Genomic DNA, 21,148 nt, shown 5'->3' with positions numbered 1-21,148 from the left:
TTCCTGTTGTTGGGCCATAGTCTGCTGTTGAGCATGTTCCTGGGCGTGAAAAGCATCTGCATGAAACTTCCGTTGCTGTTTCAAGGCCTGCTCATGTCTCAGGTTAGCCTGTATCAGCTGCTTTATCACTTCCTCCATTGTGCCGGATGGGCCTTACAGTGCTGCAGCCTTCACTCAGGACATATGCTTCCGGCCCTTTAAATGTCCACAAAATTCAGATGCTGTGTTTTGTCCTGCCGTTGCTCCTAGCACAACTGTGCCTGCATTCTCCACCAATTGTAGGGGACAGGTCACGCATGGGGCGGCAATGACAGTTTCACACAGGTTTCAAATGTAAAAGCGTGTTTATTTAGATGTTGTAGTCACAGAGCACCTTGTAAACAAAACAAACTATAAGCCTGTCCGGCTCTAACTAAACAGCAGGATACCTCTCTAGCAGCCTAAGGTCTGGCGCAAAGCAAAGTAACAAGTTTTGCATGGGGTAAAGCTTCATACCTGGTGGGCTGCAGCGCTGGCTGTAGCTGCTCCTTCATTCAGTTTCTCCTTCCCCTTCAAACCTAACAGCCCTCTCTTTTAAGGCTTCCTCCCCAGTAATGAGCTTAGGAAGCCGCACCTGAGGGCTCCTGGGTTAGCTACTGTGCCTGGCTGAGGAAACCAGGTGAGATATATATCCCATCAACCACTCTCCCATACACTTTACCACAATATATATAGTAAAAGATGACACAAGGCAGGATGGGTCCATGCTTTCATGATGTTTACTCCAAAGTCTAACCCTGCCATCTGAATGTTGCAGCTGGAATCATAGTTACATTGTTACATAGGCAGAAAAAAGACATGCGTCCATCATGTTCAGCCTTTCCCGCATACCGTATTTCCTCGATTATAAGATGACCCTGATTATAAGACGACCCCCCAAAATCTGAATATTCATTTAGGAAAAAAAGAAAAAATCCTGAATATAAGACAACCCTATAGGAAAAAAGTTTTACTATTAAATATGAATTCATGTAAACTATTTTTTCATATTTATTAACCCCTTGATGACAATTGCCGGTCCGGGCAATTGCCGGTCATGTAAACTATTTTTTCATATTTATTAACCCCTTGAAGACAATTGCCGGTCCGGGCACGATCGCCTCCTAAACTTAAATGGTGTCGCTGGAATGCCTCGATCAGGAGGCATCCAGCGACACCAAACACTTACCTCGGGATGGACTGTGACCCCTCCGGGAAAATAAAACAATAAAGTAGAAAAAAGTTAGCTAGATGGTCGCCAGACCCTCTAGAGAACTCTGGCTCCAATTGCAGGTTGAATACAGGTACTCCATTCAACCATGCAAGTCAATGGAGCCCAGCTTTCTAATCACAGTGTGATTAGTAAAAATAAATAAAAAAATAAAATAAAATTAATAATAATTAGAAAAAAATAGTAAAATGTAAAAATAATTTCCCACTGATGTCACTATCAGGGAAACCTTCAAGTTGAAAAAAAAATGTTCAATTTTTTTTTTTTAAAAGGCAAAAAAAATAAAATAAATATATAAAAAATATATTTTTGTGAGCAAGTCCTAAAATTAGCATATTAGCTTAAAACAATTCTCGCATGGAAAGAGTTCAAATACTGGCATATTAAATGCCCATGGGGTGTCTACTTTTAAAAAATGTATGATTTGATGGGGTAAATTGAATTGGCCGGGTTCAACAATGTCCCAATTAACACGGGGGGAAGGATGGCCACACATCTAATTTCCAATTAGAAAAATGCACACGTACCAAATGTGGCCTTTTTCAAAAATATATGGCTTTATTGGGCACACTGAAATGGCCCGGCTCAAAAATGTACCAAATAGGGCATGGGCAGTGGATCCCCAAATGCCAAAGTTCAACATTGAAAAATGTGCATGCCCCAAATGTGGCCCTTTTGCCCCCAAACAGCCAGGCAAAATCATTCATGTGAGGTATCGCTGTACTCAGGAGATGTTGCTAAACACATATTGGGGTGTTTTATGATAGTGACATATACCAGAACCTGTTTATTCATACTTGAAGTAAAATGTGTGTGAAAAAACAAATGTAAAAAAATTACTACTATAAAGTTTGCAAAAGGCTGATGGTAGAATTAGTGCTTGGAAAGGGTTAAAATACTAGCATTTGGAATACCCTGGGCTGTCTAGTTTTCAAAAATATATGACTTGATGGGGTAAATTGCATTGGCTGGCTTCAAATATACCCGAAATGGCACATGGGGGGAAGAATTACCAGATTTGGAAAAAATGGCTTTGAAATAGCAAAACGCTACCTGTACATATTGACCCATAATGGGTAGAAAAAAGCAAAAAAAACATAAAAACATTAGGTATTTCTAAACTCAGGACAAATAGTAGAATCTATTTAGCAGGTTTTTTCATTACCTTTTACAGATGAGTAAAAGATTTTTCAACTAAAAGTTAGAAACAGTCATTTTTTTCTAAATTTTTCACCATATTTTATACTTTTTTTTAATAGTAAATAATATGATACAATCAAAACAATGTCATCTAAAGAAGGCCCTTCTTGTCCTGAAAAAAAACCAATATCTAATGTGTGTGGGTTCAGTAAACGGGAAAGAAGAAAATTACAGCTAAACACGAGTAGCGCAGAAATGTTAAAACGGCCATTGTCACAAAGGGTACAAAAAGTAAAATCAGCCTTTGTCACGAAGGGGTTAAAAGCTATGATTGAGAAAAATATTGTTATTGTTTTTATTTGCCATCCTGCCCCCCAGTTATGCACATCTGCCCCCAGGCTTGCCACTTTACCTCCCTGCTTTTACCCCCCCATATATGCCACTCTGCCTCACTGATATGCCTTTTACCCCCTATATGCCACTCTGCCTCCAGAAATGCCTTTTACTCCCTATATGCCACCCTGCCTCCAAAAATGCCAGAGTGGCATCTAGTGGGTTACGAGGCATATAATGGGACAGAGTGGCATATAAGGGGGTATAAGGCATTTCTGGAGGCAGAGTGGCATATATAGGGTTAACGGGGATTTTTGGAGGCGGGGTGCCATACAGGGGGTTAAAATGGCACTTCTCATGACGCTCCGTGTCCTTTGGAGGGCCCTCGCCAAGTATCCCCTCGCGACTTGTCCTGGCCCCTTGTCTCCCGTTTCCTCTAATCCCGAGTTTCCTCCAGGCCTATGCCAGGCGGACATACGGTTTCTCCTGCCGGCACGGGAGCGAGTACTTCGTGCTTCGCACCTCTTTACCGGGGACTCGGTCCGCCCCATCTCGGACTTTATACCTGATACCCCGGTTCCCTTTAGGGCCACTTTCCTCTATCACCAAATTAGGCACTTTCTGTCCTCCCTGTCCCCTCCCTCCGACTTGACTAGACCACTGACGCCGTTTGAACTGCTCTGTTCGGACCCCTCCAGGCATTCCCACCTACTCTCTACGCTATACAAACTCCTACTGACTCACCGTACCCCTAGGAAGCCGTACTTTCTCAGCCTGTGGGAAAGGGATCTGAACCTGTCGTTTGAACCCGCGGACTGGGATAGGATGATATTACTCGCCCTTAGAGGGGCCACTAGTAGTAGGTTGCAGGAGTCGGCATATAAACTCCTCACCAGGTGGTATCGGGTACCCGCTGAGCTCCACCGCTTCCTTCCACAGGTTTCCCCCCTGTGTTGGAGGTGTGGATCTGCTGAGGGGTCCTACATGCACTTATGGTGGTCTTGCCCCCTGGTGCAACCCCTGTGGACGGCTGTGGCCGCGGTGATACGGGCTGTTGATGACCCTTCCTTCCAGGCCTCCCCGGAGGCAATGCTTTTGCATCACGGCTCCTCTAGCCTGGGCTCCTACAAGAGGTCGCTCAGGATTCACTTCATTACCGCCGCCAGGGCTACCATCCCCTGTTTTTGGCGTCGGGCTGTGCCCCCGCCTGTCTCGGTGTGGCTGCGGAAGGTTAATTTCATATGCCAGATGGAAGATCTGGTCATGACCTCCAGGGGCTTTGGGTATAGGAATGGTTTGAAGTGGTTGCCGTGGCGGGAGTTCTTGGCCTCTCCCTCCTTTCAGACCGTCCTGGGTAGTTTCGTTGCAGCCCCCCGGCTCTGGATTGAGATTGCCTGTGGTCTTGTATCCTTGCGTTTTGTTTTTGCTCCTGACGCTCTGCCCTATTGCGGCGCCATTATCTCTGTATGCTCTTGGAGACGGCACCTCACCCACCCACCCATTTATTCGCGTGCGGTACTGTTATGTTATTGTTCTTTTTTCTTTTGTTACTTTTTACCTTTTCGCCTGTTTATTTCAACAACTTTCCGCTGCGAGATTATCTGCTGTCAAACCCTGTGACATTGTACCTCTGATATTTTGCACATTGTATCACTATGCACGGTATTTTGTCCTCTGTCACCTCTGCCGTTTATTTGCCATCTTATGTGCCTTTGAGAACTGGCATTCCCCAGTGTGACACTCGCCCGATGTGTACGATTGTGTCTTGCTGCCTGCTGTACTGTGTTCACAGTGATGTCTTGCTGCCTGATGTACTATGTTCCTTACTTTGTGCACTGTTACCTTTTTTCAATAAACGGTGAATTGAAAAAAAATGGCACTTCTCATGGTGCACTCTGCCTCAAGATAAGCCTTATGGCACTCATAGAACCCCCCCCCACACTTACCAGCGCGATTGTCTGCGTTCATCGACCAGGCGTTCGCCGGCTGGCAGAGAGTAGAATTCCCTGCAGCGCTGTGGGGAATTCTCATCTCTGGCAGCCGGGAAAGGTATGCGCGATGCGCATAGACAACCTCCACTGCTGCCGGCACTTTCGCCGGTGCGCGGTGATAGACGCCCGGTGTAAGTGGCGGCAGCAGCTGAAGTTACCAGACAGGAGGATCCAGGTCCCCTGCAGCGCTGCTGGGGATCTGGATCTTAGTCTCACAGTCAGACCTCATTTGAGGTCTGATTAGAAGATGACCGTGATTATAAGATGAGAGGTATTTTTCAGAGCATTTGCTCTCAAAAAAACCTTGTCTTATAATCAAGCAAATACGGTATGTCAATTGGTGTTGCTGTTGATCCAAAAGAAGGCAAAAATCCAGTATGGATAGCCCTGGCTCAACTGAAAGGCAGGGCTGCATGTGGCCGTGGGCATAGGGGTTAAATAAAGGTCAGGCAGGTAAGGCAGGTTAGGGTCAAAAGTTCAGTGTAAAAAAGAACAAAAAATGCACCGCCCAGGGTTTTTTTGCCCGCCTTGTGCTCGTGTGTGTCTCGCGCTGCCCAAAAGGCAGGAATTTGTGCTATAAATAGCACCGTTTTGGAGGTGCTGCGCATACCTGAGGCAAATTGCAAAGCTGTCTGCATTGACATCGTACGAGCGTCTGGTGATCAGCAGCATAGCAGGAGAGCCGAAGGTAGAAGATGGAAGAGCTTCTTTGCAGGCAAAAAAGTTTATTATGACGAGATTTGTATTAAATTATCGTGGCTTTTATTGTGGTTAAGGTTACCCTTTTTATATATAAAAAAATATAAATATTAATTAATAGAAAGGGTGAACCAGTGGTTAATGGACCTTCTGGTTTTAGGGTGGTTGGCCTGGGTTTGGACCAAGAGTGTAATGTGGTTACAATGTGTTACAATGTGTTTATATATATGTCATTAAGTATTTGTTGCAGCTCATGTAGCTCTTTCCAATTTTGCAACAAACTAGGAAAAAAGAAATCTTTCTTGACCCCAGAATGACAGTCAGATCTCTCTTGGATCAAGAAGCTATTTTCCCATCATTTAAAAATTATATACCTGAATATTATGTTTTTGCAAGTCTTCATTCAGTTGCTGTTGAAACGTATGTACAGACTCTGATAATGCTATCATATTCCCTCTGAGGCGCTGCTTTTCTAAACTAAACAGTTTAAACTAAAGTACTCCATTCCATTTATTCATTTGGTAGCCTGCCTCGGCACTTTTTCCACTGCTATAATATCCTTTTTTAGAATAGGTGCCCAAAATTGCTCAGCATATTCAAGGAGTGGTCTTATAATTGATTTATAAAGAGGTTTATATAGAGATTTATATTTTGAATCCACTTTTCAGACATGACAATACCTTACTTATCACTTAGCAACTGCTGACTGGCATTGCACATTGTTGATTCACATGCAAACTCAGCATTGAAAGTATAGATCAAATAAACAGAATCAGACATACAAATCCTGTTTTTGCATGTATACATAAATAATGTATGGAAACATAGCATAGCAAATATAGATCAACACAAACCCGGCTTTGCAGCTATAGATCAAGTGGAATTCAAATTAAAACAGCATTAAAGGTATAGATATAAACCCTACAGTACAGCATATATCACAGGTTGCACACGCCAAAGGCCAGCCCTGTGGTCCACATTGCCAACAAAGAACCTGACCAGCACCCAGATTACACACATAGGACTTGGCATCATTGTCCCTACACAGCCCAGCCTGAGTTAACTTTGACCCCACTTTCAACAGCCCAGCAGAAGACATCTTTGTCCAAAAAACAGCCCAGTGGTGGTTAAAAAAGAGGGACCTCGTTTGGTAACACTGGTTTTATTACCAATATTTAGGACCTGGGTTGGCCCAACCGAGCCTATGGAACTCTGGCCTGGCAACCGTGCGGACCATTCTAGGGAAAGTTTCCGAGACTGTTGCTCAGGGTTCAGACGGCGGATCACGGCGCTTTTTGGACCATAACATCCTCGGACCCTGATGTCTAAATTGGTACCCTGGGATTGACGCCCAGGGTACCCTAGGATTGATGCCACTCCCTCCGAATCATCCTGAAATAGTGGCTGTTTGTTGGGTGGGGATTGCTGGCCATAGATCTTTATTGTGGTGCCGGACTGTCTGGTAGTTGGGATTATACTCCCAATCCTATTTTGTTTTGTGTAGAAATATTATCTGTGATGTCCTCAGTAAAAAAGAGTTCTTTTTTTTACTAAATCTTGGTGCTTGGTTACAGAGGATTAACCCTTGAGCAACTGAGCATTCATGGCAAGGAGGATTTCTACTGCGCCGCTACTCAGTTTGAGTACAGGTCTCTGTCACACACCCATAATGAAAGTAATGACTTGCTATTGCACCCATAGTGCACCCAATTTGCACTCACATAAATTTCCACTGCACTCATAATGACACAAAATGGCTTGTCATTGCTCCAATTTTACATGCACATATTTCCACAGTAGCCATAATAAAAAAAAACATACATTGCCATTGCATCCACTTTGTCCTCACTTTGCACCCGTAGAAATTTCCAATGTACCCATAATAAAAAAAAATGTTTGGCTATTGCACCCACTTTGCACCCAAATAAATTCTCACTGAACAAATAATAAAAAAAAGATTCGCCATCGCACCCATTTTGCACCCACACAAATTTCCACTGCACGCATAATGAAAATAAATATTTGCCATTGCATTCACTTTTCACCCAGTTTGCATTCCCTTTGTACCCCCTTTGCACCTACATAAATTTCCACTGCACCCATAATGAAAAGAAATGCACCTGCACCCATGTTGCTTCTAAAGGACTTGTTTTATTCATTTGATATTATAAATATGGGCAGGAATACTTTACTGTTAAACACGTTATACAAACACACATATTCTCTGGCTCCTGCTGCTGCTGCTGCTTTATGCTAATTTGTTCAGCGTTACTTTGTTACATGTGAATAGCTGAGCAGATGAGTTTTACAGCAGCTCGGAGGTTATGACAGTTTAAACGATTTAAAGAAAACCTCCCAAGCCCAACTGCAGTTGTCCTTAAATTTAACTGCTCCTGCATGTTTATTTCTTGTTTCCATGGCACCCAGATGGACAAACGGTAATTCCGAAAACGAAAATGTACGACGAATTACATTGAATAAGAAGGAATCCCCCCCCAACGCAAACACGAACTTTCTCCCAGCGCACAAGTCTGGTAATCATTTTTCTATGCGATGCTTGTGTGAATTCCCTAACTGTCACAGCCTCTAGCTGGGAGACAGCTCCACTCATCCACTTGATAAATATCAATTAATAACAGAACAAATATATTTTTTAAAAATATCATTTTATTGTTTTTCTTGCTAGACCTTTATGTTACTTTATAGTGTAAAATATGCATCCATTAGAAGAGAAGCTGCAGGTATATTTCTGATGGTAGCTCTTCCTCCAAAACATTGTGAAAATAAAGTATCCTCACTAACCACCACCTATATGTACATACATAAGCATTAGCTGTTTTTTTATTTTTTTGCAGCCTTGATATTAACAAATCTGTCACTTTACCTCCCCTGTACATATTACATCAAAATATAAATGTTACACAGAACCTTTACTTCTGTTGTGTTATAGCTTCACCTTCTGTGATGTCACTTATCTGCTTAAATACAGGCACCTGGCCACAATTCCATATCTTGCGAGTGAATAGAGACTGGTCAAGTATTTCTATTTGCAATCTGTGAAAATGGGGATTTTATTCTTCATTTATGCTCTTATTTTACTCTGTTGCCTCATGCAATGCTTTATTAAACCTAAAAATAAAGTAATGAAAAAAAAATATAAAAAATGGCTCTATGAACAACAAAACAAGGGAAAACCCACCCAGACTCCTTCAGCCAGGTAAGAGATGAGGTGACAGGCTTGACATATTTAGAGGAGAGAACATTAAATCCTGGAATGTAAAGCTTTTGGAATAACCATTGGAATAATGAGGGTGATTTACCTGCCGTTACAGTATGATAGCATATCATTAGCACTGGGAAGGGAATTAGAATATGAGTAATGTGTTGATATAACGTTATATAACGGCTGTACATAAAGGACAATTACAGAAAACACAAGAATATACAAAAGTATATATATATATATATATATATATATATACTGTAAATACTTTGGGCCTTATTAGAATTGTCATATAAAATGTGTGATTTTTATTTTACATAATATTGAAAATATTGTTTTCCAACCATATGCCCAGTTGCCCCCCGTGTCATTTGTGGGTTAAATCTTGTATGCTGTGTATGTGTAATGCATGGGTTCTCTCTCTAATGTCAAATTACCCTAATTTATAGTACAGATTTTAAAGAAGATGTTTTTGAAATAGTTAAATAGCACAACACATTTACTTGAATTTTACAATTGTTTATTTTCATACTTATATTTTATGGAACCCACCTCATGGACGTACCCATAAAGGTATATCTCTCTAAAACCAGGTGTGGAGCATAAAATATTTAACCTAATCTACACATTTGATGTCAGGGCTCTGCTCACTAATATCATTGGGGTATTATTGGGGTATTATTGTGGTACTCTTATTGACGTTTTTCATTAAGATGGAGCGATTTTACACTCATGCTCTCAGGTAAAAAATAACCTAGAACACAGTTGTGATAGATACCCAATTCACTTGATCTAACTGTTAGAATTTCAAATCTTTCTCTATTACTTGCAGATGCCATTGCTACTTGCCCTTCAAGCCGCAATTACCACCTCGGCGGCAGAGAAAGGGACTAAGATGCTCACCCCAATAAAGGAGTCTCAGACTGTTTCAAAGTAGGTGCTCTTCCTTATATGAAACATATCTTTTTGATTTTTTCTTTCTTGCATGAGATTATTGTGTTGGATTGAGATTATTATGATTCAGTAATTGTACATTTAACTGACCACTATAAATATATAAAACAGCTTTTCTTATATCTACAAAACAATTTTAAAAGGCACCCTATACGCAGTAAATGTCATAGAGTCTTGTGTGATTGGCCCTTTACTTATTCATTATTATTATTAATTAAAATAGTATCATATTCCACACTGCTGTATAATATTTGCTCACTTTGTAACTTGACTTAAGTTGAATTATTTCATAGTATCACAGCCTGATATCAACTCTGCTTTCACATACTGGGCCTTTCAGACACCAGTTACAGAGATTACAAATTACAAAATCCAAAACATTAAGATGTCATTAAAACCTGTTATTAAAACACATTGTACATACACAAATTCTTACACTTAATATTTACTAACCACTAAGCATTTTTGCCAGATTACCAGATCTTGCCGTGGAACAGACAGAATCATTGGCTTCCTAAGAACTTCCCACAGAAGAAGCTGTCCAACAGATTTGTCTTATGTCATCATTGCCTGTGGGAGATGAATGCAGAAGTGGCCCAGTTAGAAGAGACAAACGTGGAGCACAGCACAAAACCTAAATTGTACCCCCTACCATGCAATAGTTCTGTAGCTTATAAGAATATGTGATAACCTAGTCATTGATAATAAAATCATAAAAATATTAAACTTTTTGAGACTGCGTGTTGTCTATTGGAAATTGACATGTGTGTTCTATGTACAGTTGTGTAAAATAGGAAGTTTACACTCTTTGAATTGTATTGTTTTACATATCAGGACATAACAATGATCATCTGTTCTTTAGCAGGTATAAAAATGAGGTAAGTGCAACCTCAGATGAACAACATGACATAGTACACGTTGGTATGAGGTGTTTGTACCGATCTGCTGTTTGTTTCTTTCCAAATGCGGAGCTGTGCATTATCGCTAAGTGTCTCCACTTGTCATGTGTCGTCTGTCCAAAGGACATTGTTCCAGAAGTCTTGTGGTCTATTCACATGCACCTTTGCAAACCTAAGTTGTGCTGCCATGTTCTTTTTCTTTCTCCTGGCAATCCTTCCAAACAAACCATACTTGTTCAGCATTGCACAGTCTGACTTTGGGGTCAATTTGCTGGGACGTTCTTTCCTGGGCAACTGTCTTGAGTATTTTCCACTTTCGAATAATCTTTCTTATTGTAAAATGATGGAATTTAAATTGTTTGGAAATGGCCTTATAACCCTTCCCAGATTGATTGGCAGCAACAATTGCTTCTCTAAGATCATTGATAATGTCTTTCCTCTCTTGGCATTGTGTTAACACACACCTGAATGCTCCAGACCAGCAAACTGCTAAAACTTCGACTTTTATAGAGGCGGTCACTAGAACTAGAAAAAGTTCAGAATTTTCATCCGAAATTCATGGGTCCACATTCACTCACATTCTCACTCACTCTTTCACACACCAATCCTCGTTCCCTCTCTCACACTCATACTGAATATTTCCTTACCTTCTCAGCCGACCACTTCTGTTTTTTGTTCCACATCTTCTTCTTCATCTTATCACTTCCCCTCTCTGTTCTATCTAGAATCCTTAATTTGGTATCTTCTTTCTTTGTCCGCATCTCTGATTAATGATTAATTAATCAAAGACATCTGATTAGCAGCACCTGTCTGTTATTTAGCAACTTTATTCTTATGTAAACAGCAAGGGTATACTTAGTTTTTCACATATGGAGACTCTAAATGGACATAGTGGACATAGGAGTATGCAATAGATCATGGACTGTTTTATAAACATTGAAAGAAGGACTGGATCACTGTGCCCTCCCAGTGGTGCAGGTCAAATGAGAATAAATTGGCTGGGGTTGGAATCCTTTTTATGAACAAAAATGTGGTTTTAAATTCTATAATTGAAATTGCTCCCAGGAGAGCAATTTTAATTGATGTTGTTTGGTTTGAATATTCGTCTTATGAATGTATATGCTTCACCAGTTAGGAATGGGAGAATGGAAAGTTTAGAGCGTATCATCTTTCTTGCCATAGGTTCTTCTCCTATGGAGGAGGAGATTTTAAGGCAAGAGAGGAGGCTCATATTTGCAATAACTTTCTTTACTGTCACCATAGCAGCAAAGATAAAAATCTGATAACCAATCATCAAAAAGAGATAACAGTATAACTGCCCATCCTTCTTCCTCTTTCTTTGCTGTTCACCATGGGATAAGGTCAGCTCTATTACATTTATATATCTAGCTATATTACATCTATGATAATTTTATTTTATTCCTCTGGGATTTCTGGTCCCCATTTTTTTTATTCCCTCCCTTACGAAAAAATTACTGCAGTTTTTCTGAAGTAATACTGCAGTTTTTTGGACATGAAAAAACTGCAATACTGCACTTTTACTGCACATTTACTGCAGTTTTACTGCATTTGTACTTCACTGTACTGCAGTATTACTGCACATTTACCGCACTTTTTTTTTTATATTGCAAACCTACAGTTGTACTTCAACGTACTGCAGCTTTATTGCATTTGTACTTCCGTACAAAAATAACTGCAGTAAAAGTGCAGTACTTTGAAGTACAAATGCAGTAAAACTGCAGTAAATGTGCAGTAATACTGCAGTAAAAGTGCAGTATTGCAGTTTTTTCATGTCCAAAAAATTGCAGTTTTACTTCAGAAAAACTGCAGTAATTTTTCGTAAGGGCTTGTTTACCTATACCATTGCCCTTTAGTATAACAGCTTGTGACAGGGCCAGGCTAGCTGACTCATATGTTCATGTGAAGTGTAGCCGGGTCATGGAGCACTTTTGTGTCCAGTTCGTGATACCGTAACCCGGCAATATTTTATATTGTATTTTATTTTATAACCGACCAATGAGACTGAATGTGGCTGCGACTCCAGCTTTCAAAGGAACAATCTTGTAACCTGGCTGGGGCTCTTAATCAGCCAGCACAGCCCTGTTTGCCCAGACGGCACCCGGACTACAGGGGGGATAACACAGGTGGGGGAAAACCATAATCCCCTCACCTAATACATTGCCTGTATACTGATGGGAGTTGTGATGGGATATGGGTGATGGGTTTGGGGGTTGGGTTTGGTGAATTGAGGTTATATATATAAGTTCTGTGTGTTTGAAATAAAGGAGTTCTTGTTTTACTACGAATGGTGGTCTGACTGATCCTTAGGTAGCAGGAGCTATCCGTATGAGGGACTGGCTGGTGATTCCTCAGCCCTCAAACAGGGGTACCCAGCCTTGGGTACGGTGACCCTGTAACACAGCTGTAGGTTTGTTTTTCCTAACCTCCCATTTCCCTTTGCTCCAGTATTATTCCGTGTTTCCTCATTTCGTTCATGTTTAATTTTTATTCTACCCTCTTTTCCTTACCTTTTTATACGTTGGGGGTCTCGTGTGGTGACTCCACAGCTGTGTATTCATTTGTAGTCCTCTTCGCATTTTCTGTCTGCTTCTTTCAGTGTGGTGGCCATTTTGGGACATCTAACGCTCATTCGCATGAGAGTTTTGTCACCATTTTGTCATCTCTGTGTGATGTTTCCGTGTAGCTGCTTTTTTTGTTGGGCTGACATGCAGACTTGTCTCAGCCAGTTTCTCAGTGTTTATTGCATTCAGGGTGAGCCCCTGTTGCTCTTTTTATATTGAAGTTGTTTTGGTTTAGTTTAAAAAAGAAAATATATATATCTATATATATTATTATTTGTTCCCAGGTCTCCCTGGCTCATATAACTACACAGGAAGCCCTGTGTATATGCATATAGATGGAGTCTCTCTCCTCTCCCTCATGAGGAGAGGCCATGATCCTCGCGAGGGCTTAGAACAAAGCCTTAAATTGTCCCAAGATAATCTTTTGGATATTGTGGGCCCTATTACCCAAATTAAGTCTCTAGCGAATCGTGCTTTCCTACAGGATTCCATCCTTGACTCTAAGATCATTTGAGAATGGGTTCTCAAAATAATCTGCCTGCTGGGCAATGTTAACATGGCTATTTCTACTGAGCGCAGAAAGGCAGCTCTGCTTAGAATGGATCCTCACCTGGCGGAACCGAGATTCAAGGAGTTGGGCCTATTAGCCAATAGTCTACTTTTCGGGGATGCATTTGTCAAATAATTGAATCGCCCTGTCTCAGTGATGACATCATTGACAAAGGCTAAGTCCTCCATGAAGAAGATGTTTAATTAAGAAAATAGTTTCTTCGCCAGGGCTGAATAACCGAGGGGCTGGGTCTTTAGCAGTTTCATCCAGACAGGCTCCAGGTCACTCCAGGGTCAGAAGTTATCCTTCTTTCGAGGATCATACCCCTCTCTACAAGCTAGCTCCAGGTGAGGTTTCAGAGGCAGAGGTTCCAGAATCCTCTCATGAGGCCCTACCATTGCGTGTTAGTCCTATGCTTTGTTATCATTCTTCCCTTTTACAGATGGCGGGCAGGATATGCTGTTTTTCCCAATACTGGGAAACAATTACTTCTGATCTGGTCCTTCAAATGGTCCAAGGTTATATAATTATTATTATTTCAATTCTCATCCTCATCACGTCGAGTTCCATTGTAGGTTTACAGAAGAGCTCATGCTGATGACTCTTCTGGAAAAAGGGGCGAGCCTACGGTCCACCTGTTTTTGTCAGCTCAATTTTTCTAGACAATAAACAAACAGGCTTACGTAAGTCCCCAGGAGCAGATGGAATTCCTATTGAATTTTATACATGTTTTTAGGAACTTTTAACGGATGATCTTTTATAAAAGCTTTTAATACACAGAAGTTACCATTACACTAATTTTTAAGAAGGGTGATAGGTCAAAATTGGAGAACTGGAGGCCTATCATCCTACTGAATGTTGACTATAAAATGATTGCTTATGTAATAGATAAGGTCATTGTAACATAGTGGACCTTGATGGATGGACTACCAGCCGAATATATCTTTTCTGTAGTCTTTTATTGTATGAAGTTCCCAACTCCTCTTCTCAGCATACAAAGTATGCAACACTGTTGTATTCACAGTGATATACAATAAACAGGTTCCATATACCAAAACCTCCATGCCGCTTAGTTATCCCTCCACGTAAGGGTTCCAAACAACATAAACCCAGGCTGATTAGTGTTGTCACTGCCTCCTTGAGATTCACAAAAGAACTTCCTCTTCAGGTGAAGGTGTGTTTCATTTAAGCCCAGTAACTGCTACAGCAGCAGATATCAATCAACTAAATTCCCATTTCTGGGCTTAGACTCCTGCAAGCAGTTAACCCTTTCATCAGTGAAACATTTATACACGTCACCAGTCATTCACCGAGATCTGTGGTATCCCAGGGCGTGCTGGGAACACCTCAATGTAATACACGAACTGATCTGGTATCAGAAAGACCGTAAATAAATGATTAAAAAAAAAAAAAAACTTTTGTTCAGGTATCCAATGAATATCTATTTATGGTTTTAACCCCTTAAGGACAATAGGGGTTCTTACCCGTAGTATATTGTGGGACAATGGCTCTTTTAACATTTTTCAGTGTTGCTGTTTAGCTGTGATTTTCTTCTTTCTCATTTCATGCTCTCACACATATTATATATTGTTTTTTTTGTTAAAAAATTACTTTTTCTCACTTTTTAAACAATAAACTTTTACTCATCTGCAAAAACTAATGAAAAAACCTTCTAAAAACATTCTACTATTTGTCCTGAGTTTAGAAATACCCAATGTTTTTATGTTTTTTTGCTTTTTTCTGCACGTTATGGGGCAATAAGTACAGGTAGCGTTTTGTTATTTCAAAACCATTTTTTCAATATCTGGTCATTCTGCCCCCCATGTGCTGTTTCGGGTATATTTGAAGCCGGCCAATGCAATTTACCCCATTAAATGATATATTTTTAAAAACTAGACACCCCAAGGTATTTGAAATGCTGGTATTTTAACCCTTTCCATGCACTGATTTTACCACCAGCTTTTGTGAAACTTTATGGTAGTACATTTTTTTGTATTTTTTTCACACACGTACTTCAGGTATGAATTTACCGCTCCTGGTATATGTCCGTGTCAAACAACACCCCAATATGTGCTCAGTAACATCTCCTGAGGGCAGTGATACCCCACATGCATGGGTTTGTTGGGTTATTTGGGAGGTAAAAGGCCGCCTTTATGAGGTGTGTATTTTTTTGCCATTTAGACATCTGCTCCTACTGCCCCCATGTTCCATATTTGGGACACCTTTGAACCCGGTCAATTCAATTTACCCCATCAAATCATACATTTTTTGATACTAGACACCATATGGGCATTTGTAACGCCGTTTTTTTTAACTCTTTCCATGCAGGAATTATTGTGAATATCAAGTATTGTGGTACTTGCTTATTAAATTTTTTTTTTATATTTTTTTTTTGATTCCCTTAAAGTATTTAAAGGTTTCTATCATATCCACCCTGTGCCCCCTTCCGGTGCTCAGCAGGGAAGCAGAGCGCACTGTGGCAGAGCAGCGAGACAGAGACCTTGCGCTCCCACTGGAGGACCACTGCAAGGTAAGTGAACTGCAAAGGGGGGAGACTAGATAGTAAGACTGGAGGGGGTACATAGTGAGAAGGGAGGGAGAGGGGGTAGTTAGTGAGAAGGAGGTAGATGCATTGTGTGAATGAGTGAGAGAAGGAAAGAATTCATGTGTGGAGGAATTGTGTGAATGAGTGAGAGAATGAAATACCGTATTTGCTCGGCAGCCGGTGGAGGTCTGTGCAATGTGCACAGACAACCTCTGCTGCTGCCGGCACTTCTGCCGGGGCTTTTATGATGGAACGCCGGCATCACATGACCTTCCATTGCTCATTCACAGAAGCCCAGGCAGAAGTGCCGGCAGCAGCACCAGCTGCCACCACTACACACCAAGGAATTTGAAGCATGGGGTACACTCTAGGGATGCACTGGTAAGTTGGGGGAGGTCAAGAATGGCATTTATGGGGTTAAAAGGAATATCAGGGAGGCAGACTGGCATATAGGGGTTAAAAGGAATATCAGGAAGGCAGAGTGGCATATAAGGGGGTATAAGGCATATCTGGGGGCAGAGTAGCAAGCCGTGGAGCAGATGTGCATAACTGCGGGGCAGGTTTAAAATAAAAGGAAATTTAAAAAAATCATTTTTCTCAATCATAGTTTTTATGAAATATGAAAAATAGTTTACACGTGAATTAATATTTACTAGTAAAACATTTTTCCTATAGGGTAGTCTTATATTTGGGCTTTTTCTTTTCTTCCTACATTATGTGTTCTACGTGCCTGTCTTGTCAGCTAACTCCAATAAGACGAGTCTTTCCTCCTTGGCATTGTGTTAACACACGTGAATGCTCCAGACCAGCAAACTGCTTAAACTTCAGCTTTTTAGAGGTGGTTACACTTGCTGATGATCAATAAATCAAGGGCATTTAATTAGCAGTACCTGTCTGCTAATTAGCATCTTAATTCCTATGGAAGCAGAATACTTAGTTTTTTCACACATGGCTTTTCAATTGTGGCTCTATTTTTTGTTGAATAAATCATGACACAGTGTAATTTGTCATGTGTTATTGTTCATCTGAGGTTATATTAACCTAACAAACCTGCTAAGAAACAGATGGTTGCTATTGTGTCTTGATATGTAAAATTCAAAAAGGCTGTATTTTCTTTTTCACACAACTGTATTTTGGATTTCGTGCCTAAGAGGGGGATCCAGTGCAGTAGCGTACCTAGCGGGGGGGGGGCCGGGGGGGGCGGTCCGCACTGGGTGCCGCTCATCAGGGGGTGCCAACTTGCCGGCACCCGGCACCCCTCCAGAGACGGACACTAATGTCCGCCGCTGGAGGAGCAGGCTTGCAAGGGAGCGGTATCGGAGGTCTTTAACAGACCACCGGCTCCCTTGAGTGATTTTAAGCCGGTTCAAGGATTTTCCTTGAACCCGGCTTAAAATCACTCAAGGGAGCCGGAGGTCTGTTAAAGACCTCCGATATCGTTCCCTTGTGATCCGCGCGGCAACAGCTGTTGTGCGCCGGGGTTTGTTGTCAGATCCCTGCGCACAACACTGAAGCCGCGCCCACCGCTGTCCGTGCCCTCTGACCCGGAAGAAGACAGAAGAACTGAAGAAGAGGAGCGAAGAGAAGGAAAAGGAGCTGTAAGGAGAAAAGAGGAAAGGTAGGAAAGCATACAGTGAGAGTGGCTTGGTGTATGTGTGTGGATTGGTGAATGTGTGTGGATTGGTGTATGTGTGTGGATTGGTGTATGTGTGTGGATTGGTATGTGTGTGGATTGGTGTATGTGTGTGGATTGGTGTATGTGTGTGGATTGGTGTATGTGTGTGGATTGGTGTATGTGTGTGGATTGGTATGTGTGTGGATTGGTGTATGTGTGTGGATTGGTGTATGTGTGTGGATTGGTATGTGTGGATTGGTGTATGTGTGTGGATTGGTGTATGTGTGTGGATTGGTGTATGTGTGTGGATTGGTGTATGTGTGTGCATTGGTGTATGTGTGTGCATTGGTATGTGTGTGGATTGGTGTATGTGTGTGGATTGGTGTATGTGTGTGGATTGGTGTATGTGTGTGGATTGGTATGTGTGTGTGGATTGGTATGTGTGTGTGGATTGGTATGTGTGGATTGGTGTATGTGTGTGGATTGGTGTATGTGTGTGGATTGGTGTGTGTGTGTGGATTGGTATGTGTGTGTGGATTGGTATGTGTGGATTGGTGTGTGTATGGATTAGTATGTGTGTGGATTGGTATGTGTGTGGATTGGTGTATGTGTGTGGACTGGTATGTGTGTGGATTGGTATGTGTGTGGATTAGTATATGTGTGGATTGGTATGTGTGTGTGGATTAGTATATGTGTGTGGATTAGTATGTGTGTGGATTGGTATGTGTTTGTGGATTGGTATGTGTTTGTGGATTGGTAACTGTGGATTGGTAAGTGTGTGAGAGTGATGGGTGTTATGCTGTACCATTTCCAATGTATTTTTCATTATATAATTATGCTCTAAAGTACATCATAACTCCCATCACTCTATACTGTTCTATACAGTGGCAGAGCTGGGAGACAGAGGCCTTGCACCCCCACTGCAGGACTCCTGAAAGGTAAGTGAACTTCAAAGAGGGAGAGGGTAGATAGTTAGGAGGGGTAGATAGGGAGAAGGGAGTGAGAAGGGGTAGATAGCGCAGAAGGGAGTGAGAAGGGGTAGATAGGGCAGAAGGGAGCGAGAAGGGGTAGATAGGGCAATCATACTCCTATCATGCCAAGTCTGCGAGTGCCTCCTGGAATCTGGGTATGCCTGGGCATGATAGGAATGTGATTGCTGTTAACAATTATATATATATATATATATATATATATATATATATATATATATATATATATATATAGTTATTTAATTGTTTTGTCCTATTTTGTTGTGTTACTTACTTTAAATAAAAGTGTTAGATTTTTTTATGGTGTGTGTGTGTGGGGGGTCATATTCAGTTTCGGCCAGGTAGTTTTAAAGTGTGGGGGGGAGGGGTGCCACATACAGGATCCGCCCCGGGTGCCAAATACTCTAGGTACGCCCCTGATCCAGTGTATTAATGTGACGTTTCCACAGCAGGAAAAAGGTTTTTGGCCTCTTCCCTTTCATTCATAGGTGAGGATGAATCGAAGCTTATAATGTCTCCTGAGCACATAAATAATGCATACATTAGGTATGTCAGCGTTACATATCATGAAATCATGACTGCGCAAACTGGTTTCAAGTTAAAAAAAAATTGCAAAGGTGAACCATGAATATGTGCTTCTTCATTTTGGGGGGATAACTTCACCTAAGCACAAAATAACCCCCACACGCAATATAGTCCCTGAATGTAAATGACCTAACGATCTAAAAGACACCCCAGTTGCGTATAAATATGTAACAGTAACTTCAAGGATCAAGGATTTTCGTTTTTCAACAAAGCAATAATTCACTGTATCATGTAACTCAATAAATAGCCTTTGTTTTCACCCTTCATTAAGTTTCAACTAATCTTTGGGTGGGAAGCTATAAATCACTGAGCACTCTGGGGGGAAAAAGGGCGAGACGTTGGTTGTTATAATCTGGTAGAGTATTGGAGCTCCGCCACACAGGGGAGGGCTGGCAGCCTAAGGCCTGGGGGCAAGTCTAGTCAAGTGACCCGTTGCGCCACCGAATCAGCACACCATCCATGCCCATCTTTTCCTGATTTTCTAACGCATATTGATGTAATGTGATGGGACTGGGAGTAAAAAAAAAATATGTTTAATACATTAAAAAACAGCTAATCTTTGTAAAAACAAATAAATTTAAATATGGAAAAATTGGACCCTAGGCATTTCCTTGGGCCCCTCCCTGTAATCATCCCCAGAGTCCCTTTGTACCTCATTCACTAAGCCACACCTCTGTTTTGCTTACTCCCTGTAGTTCAGGTGTAGATCAAATAAACAACACATGTAAACAGCACGTGCATGTATAGATCAACTGAATAAGAAATACAAACCCTGTATTTGCAGGTATACATAAATAAATCAACAGAATAACACACAAACCCAGCTTTGCAGGTACAGATCAACTGGAAATCACATAACAACTAAGCATTAAAGGTATAGATAAAACCCCCTAAATTACAGGCATAGATCACAGGATGCACACCCCCAAATCCAGCCCTGGTGTCCACACTGCCCACATAGAACCCGACCAGCACCAAGATAACATTAACAAATTACAGTCCAGAGTGAGCCAGCTTTGTCCCCAAACAGCCCAGCGTGAGCCAATTTTGTCCTGACACCAGTACAAGTTCTGCAACACCGACACCCAAACACACACACCAGGACAGGCTCTGCCACCCAAACACACACACACCAGGACAGACTCTGCCACACCGACACCCAAACACACACACCAGGACAGGCCCTGCCACGCAGACAGTCAAACACACACACACCAAAACAGGCCCTGTCACACAGACACACAGCCAAACACACTGCCCCCCCGGCCCAGCCCGCCCCTGCAGCCACAGTACGTGAGCCTTAATAATGATCGTTTAACATGACAGAGTTTTATACACTAAAACAAGTGTATAATCTCACCTTCCTGAGCAAAATGTGGGTATTGTTGCTAGCACTAACCACTCAGGAATGTGGATTCTATTGGCTGCTTTGGTGATATTCAAAACCAGATTCGTTACATATTTCTTTGTTATGAGCAAGGAATTCTGAATTAATTTTGTCCACTGTGTGGCAGCAAAACCACACATATTGCATTAGATTCCTCAAGACTAGGAGATACATTTAAGGTTTTTTGCCAACAATGATTTGTACAACGTATACAGTTAAAAAAGCTTAACTGTAAGCTTTAAGAGAACATGTATATGTCCTGACAGGACGCCCTGTACCCCGACTGAGTACCTCCATCAATAGCTGCTTCCTAGCTCTTACAAGAACTATATACGGGCACACTCCAAAGCACCAACTCTCCAGGATGCCACAGTATATAAGTTGGGAGGTATGCTTTAGTGAATAAA

At 41.4% G+C, this 21,148-nt stretch overlaps 1 long non-coding RNA gene across 1 annotated transcript; it reads left to right on the top strand.

The window, feature by feature from the left end:
- The first annotated feature begins 9,473 nt into the window (after window positions 1–9,473).
- LOC128469257 (uncharacterized) lies at window positions 9,474–10,310 on the top strand. The gene is made up of 2 exons (XR_008345930.1): window positions 9,474–9,568; window positions 10,062–10,310. It is a non-coding gene; the product is annotated as an uncharacterized LOC128469257 (long non-coding RNA).
- Window positions 10,311–21,148: the final 10,838 nt, after the last annotated feature.

This window comes from Spea bombifrons, chromosome 11 (genome assembly GCF_027358695.1).
Source record: "Spea bombifrons isolate aSpeBom1 chromosome 11, aSpeBom1.2.pri, whole genome shotgun sequence".
Lineage (NCBI taxonomy): Eukaryota > Metazoa > Chordata > Amphibia > Anura > Pelobatidae > Spea > Spea bombifrons.
The sequence above is the reverse complement of the archived record's forward strand: the minus strand, read 5'-3'. Positions and strand labels throughout refer to the sequence as shown.